A 5175-nucleotide genomic window follows, 5' to 3' on the forward strand; every position below is an offset into this window, starting at 1 on the left:
TTTACTTTCTTTTTACATTTGTCAAATTGCATAAAAGTTGCTGCTTCAACTATGAAGATGGAGGGTTCATAGTTCAAGTCTTTTTTTACAAGAAAATTCAGCATTTCTGCAACCCGGAAGTCATTATCAGGATGTTGGCCATCTTTGCTGTTCGTTAAACAACGACACAAAATCCGATGAAAAGTAGGTGGTGAGAAAACTATTTCTGATGACTATATATGCCGTTAGCAAATCACAACACTTATGTTGAATTCAATGAAAAAAAATAAATGAACTTTACAAAACAAAAGAGTTGAATAATGCTGTAAGATTTTGTAGAATACCATGACTGAATCCTACTTCATATACTACTAAATACTGCAAAAAAAAAATTCTTTCATACTTTTAGAAATATTGAATATTTAAATATTCCACCTTTTTGATTGATTATTGTTGTCAATACATTTTTCAATGTCATTCATACAAATTTAACCCATTCCCATTTCCTATTCCAACCACCAGCAATGCAGTCCGGCGTAAGCTTTTTCAAAACTCTTTAAAATATGACATATCTTTTATGCATCATTGGTGTTCTTCAACTTTTCAGTGACATTCATACAAATTAAACCCATGCCCACTTTTTCTGCTATTCCTATTTCACATTTTAATGCATTTAAACCAGCGTTACAGCATAGCGTCAGCTATTCAGCTTCCCTTATATTACTGTTGGGGAAAGGTTACGAGCTAGAAAAGGTTTAAAGCTCTCGGTTTAATACAACCTTCCTTTGGCCGATAGTTGTCAGACTCAAAATCTGCATCTCACGGTCATCGTGATAATCTTAATTTTTCATGTACTTAAATTCCTCTGGAACCTCGGTCACCTGCTATAGTTTTATTTTTAAAGTAACATCGTACATTATGCAGCATTGTGAGCAAAGACAGATCCAGTGAAAAGAAAACAATAAGCCCAGACTTCAGTGGATTAAAGTCAGAGAGACTTAATTCACTGACTAAATAAAGCGGGGAAACTCCCGTCCGAGTCTTGTTTGCTTCGAGAGACTCACTGCTGAAGGATTTTGGGCGGAGTCCGCCGCTTCTGTACGTTCAGCTCTTCGACTGAATCGACAGAAAAGGGCTGTGCCCGGGAGATTTTGGGCTGCGGCCTGATTTCCCTGCAAACTAATTATCAAGACTTTAAGACAAAGACAAAGTGTGTCCAAGATTATAGCAAAGAGAGCCGGACCATTTATGTTTCTCTGCAACGTCAAACTACTTTTTAATCAGGTACACACGGCATAATTGGGTTCTGGTTTAGCAGTTTGGAGTTTGAGTTAATACATTTTGATTTTAGATTTTGATTTAGACTATTGTGAGAGCAACACTTGGTGTCGTACTGGTCTTAATCTTACGCCGTAGCTGACCAGAGAGAGTCGTCTTTGTTTTGGCGAGTCCCGCACTCCTCGTTTATAATCTGCCGAGGGCCAGTTGACTGTCTCAGACGTTTGAACTAAGACCAGTGGATTAAACTGGTGAAGAATTAGCCTGATGAGTTTTCTCAGCCAACACAACAGCAAACTAAACTCCCCCAAGCTGCTCATAGTCTGAAGACGGGCTCTCGCTGTCTGAGACACACGCACACACACGCGCACACACAAATACATGCAGATAAACATAATTAGCCGAAGAAATAAACACACACAGTTACAGCAAAATCTAATATCGTATTTGTTTTTGTTTTTTACATGAACATTTGACACAAAAACAGCATTTGTTTTTCTAAACTAGAACTTTTAAAAAATTCAACGTTTCCATGGCATAATGGGCTGTAATCTATATAAAACTCATGATGACAAGTTGCATGTTAATTTTGCGTTTCCGAAAGCAAAAGTTGTCGATATAAAGCCCTCCATTCTTTGTATTGACCTCGGTTGAGGTTCCAAGCTAACTGAGCTCACTGATTGGTCCAAAATCGACACCAGCATGTCACGGCATATCTTGCACAAATATGCCATTTTTAACAGCCAAGCGAGCGTAATTGTTTAATTCACTCGAACCTCAATCTTAAAAAAATAAAATAAAAATGGCACACGCATTTCCACTGATACCCAACTATGTATAATTGACAAAGTGCAGATCCTCTGGTTGAAATGAAACATCTCTTGTAAGGTGATGTCACTGCAGACTCATGCTGACACCAAAGAACCTATACCATATTGCCTCTAGTTTTTGTGCAGCTGTAGGCCAAATTAATGACACAAAATATTCTGCTTTATTATTTACATGCAGGCCGCAATTCCACTATTACTTGAAATATGACAGTATTCCGAATTTGGTACGAGTCACGTAAACTGCATATTATTCTGTTTGGATATTGAGAATGTGTTCTCATTGAAGCATAATCCGATTAGAGCATAAAGGATATGCCGTTATCGTGCGTCTCAATCGGGGTACCGTAGTATGAAATAACCATCTTAAAAAAAGATATGAACACATGTACACATATCCCAAAACCTGTTGATAACCAAGTCTTTCATAATGTTTTAAATTAGATTACTTTTTTCCATCCGACTGAAAATGTGGCCTTTTCTTTTGGACATGCGTTTCTGCAAACTGTCACAAAACAACATAATAATATCAGCATACGCCACATGTCCTCATTGGAAAATGCCGCATTTGCAATAAAGCCTAAGTTCATTCAAACTAGCTGTTGACATGACCCCTATCAAACTCAATATATTGCCATATTCAGAATAGCAGTGGGATATTACTGTGCATGTCAACAAAGTAAAGTATTTGCCCAATTTTGAGCAGTTTCTTCTCTTTTCTTGTATCTCTCTATTGTCCTTACACTGTCAAAACAACGGGCAAAGCTGAGAAAACTAACATTGGTTCTTGGCGTGTCGCCATCTCAACACCCCCTGACAAACCCCACTGTCTGTGAATGGAGCTCTATTAGCATGCACTAATTGCCTCGACAAACGTTAGTTCAGTGTCACTCAGTTGACTCATCATTTCCTCGGTTTCATCAGTGAACAAACGCACACAGGATCCACTCCATTAAAGCGTTTGTCATGGTATCGTCCTTTCATTTTGTTTGCTTTCTCTCCTTCAGAAGCTTCCTGTTGTCTTGGGAAAGCTACTTACTTTTACAAAAAAAATGACAGATGATTTATTTTATTTTGATATGAAACTCTTTATTTCAAGCACTGTTGGCATTATTTTCTTTGTTTATTTTGTGGATTGATGTCAACACATACAAATATATTAATTCCAGTTCAATGTCAATTTTCCAAATGGTTTACTGATCCTTTTGTGAGCTTCATAACCTCAGCGCTGACAAAAAATAAAAATGAATACATATAAGCTGATGTAAATTTTGCAAGTCAAATTAATACAAGTTCTAATAGTTTTTACAAGTCCTAAACAATATGACAAATGCACATTTATAAGCTCAGCCATACCCTTTGTATTGATTTTTTTCCTCTTTACTTGTGGAATAACTCTTTGCAGCCACATATATTTGTCGGCAGGCAATCATTTTTAAAGTGTGCAGCTGCTTCACAGTTCACTCACAGTTTTGTTTACTAAACGTGTGTTCTTAGCAAAAAGCAAAATGGAAAACGTTATCCTAAGCTGACGGGTCTCAGAACTCACACTGCTGTGAGGTTTTTTTAACGAAAAGGGAATAACGTTTTTGCCTCCGTCAGACATCAAAAAGCAAAGGTAAAGAGTTGTAAATTAAGTGCTAATGGCTCCATCTGAGCTGACCTGAGCTTATATCAATAAAAAGGCAGTTGAGCGACTGCTAATACCGTCCCATTCTCTGCCTTTGTTCTTTAGCTCATTAATGCTAATGCTAACTGTTTGTGGACAGCGGCTACGTAAACAAACCATGAAGGGGAGCGGATTGCATTTGCTGACTGTGGGTCCCACTTTTAGTGTGTGTGTGTGTGTGTGTGTGTGTGTGTGTGTGTGTGTGTGTGTGTGTGTGTGTGTGTGTATTCGTGTGGCTGTGTATTTGTGTGACTGTGTGTGTTATAACATGGGTCAATGGAGACATAACCAATACATACACACACTTGCAATGCTATGTTTTAATTGTGACACTTCTCTTTAGCTTCTTCTCAAAAACACCTGGATACAAACACGGAAACAAATAATGTGATCGTCCATTAATATATATTTAATTCTTTGTGCTGTTATTCATGCATCATCTTCAAATAAGAAAAGTGAATTCTTCAAATACGTTCATTTAGATCATTGTGTGTCCCGTGCACAGAGTGCGCCTTGTTCTGCAGTTCTTGTATCTCATACAATTGTTTTCCTCAGGTGGTGAGTTTGCATCAGAATAATAATAATAATAATAATAATAATAATAATAATAATAATAATTGTACCCCAAATTAATCAAACTGAGCTTTAAGTGATGCAAATCAAGTGCTTTTCGGGGGAGGAGCATTTCATCGAGAGTCAAACACCGTTTTTGATTATATAATTATGTTTTTCTACTGAAAATCAACTTTCGCCTTTCTTGAACTGAATGCAGCACCTGGACACTTAAAACAGAAAATAAGTAATAAATAGGAGATTCTTGAACAAATCAGATACTTTTAATCACAATATGAGAAATACAAATTCTTAACTCAGTCAACATTTTTTTTTACTTACAGTGACTTTTGGTGAGACGAACAGCAGATTCATCTTAAACTCGTAGATCACTTACATAACCAAGCCCGAGACAGTGAGGAGGTCAAGTGTCAAAGTCGCGGTGCGTTGACAGTAGAACTTAAAGGAAGGTTTTCATGGCAAGTTCTTCCCAATGACGGGCGACTTCTAATGATGATGGACGCTGCTGTTGTGGAGAAGCACACCATTGTTCCAGGTGACATTCCTGCCAGTCATTCGGGGCTGCATTTGCCAGCCCTCCTCACTGCATGACAAAGAGCTGGGCCACCTGACGCCCCAACTTCACCCGCTTCACTCAGCAGCCTCCCAGCTAAAGTAAACAAACTGTTAATTCAGGATAATTCACCATAACCTATAGCCCCGGCCGTATAAATTCCTCATCTCTGTCCCTCCCTTCCTACTCTCCATTCGTCCCCTTTCTCCCCTTTCGCCGCTTTTCCTTAATTAACACAACTTTCATTGTTTGATCACTTCAAGAAGAGAAGAAAACAATCCAATAAGGCCAATGTT

The sequence above is a fragment of the Taurulus bubalis genome (genome assembly GCF_910589615.1).
Source record: "Taurulus bubalis genome assembly, chromosome: 12".
NCBI lineage: Eukaryota > Metazoa > Chordata > Actinopteri > Perciformes > Cottidae > Taurulus > Taurulus bubalis.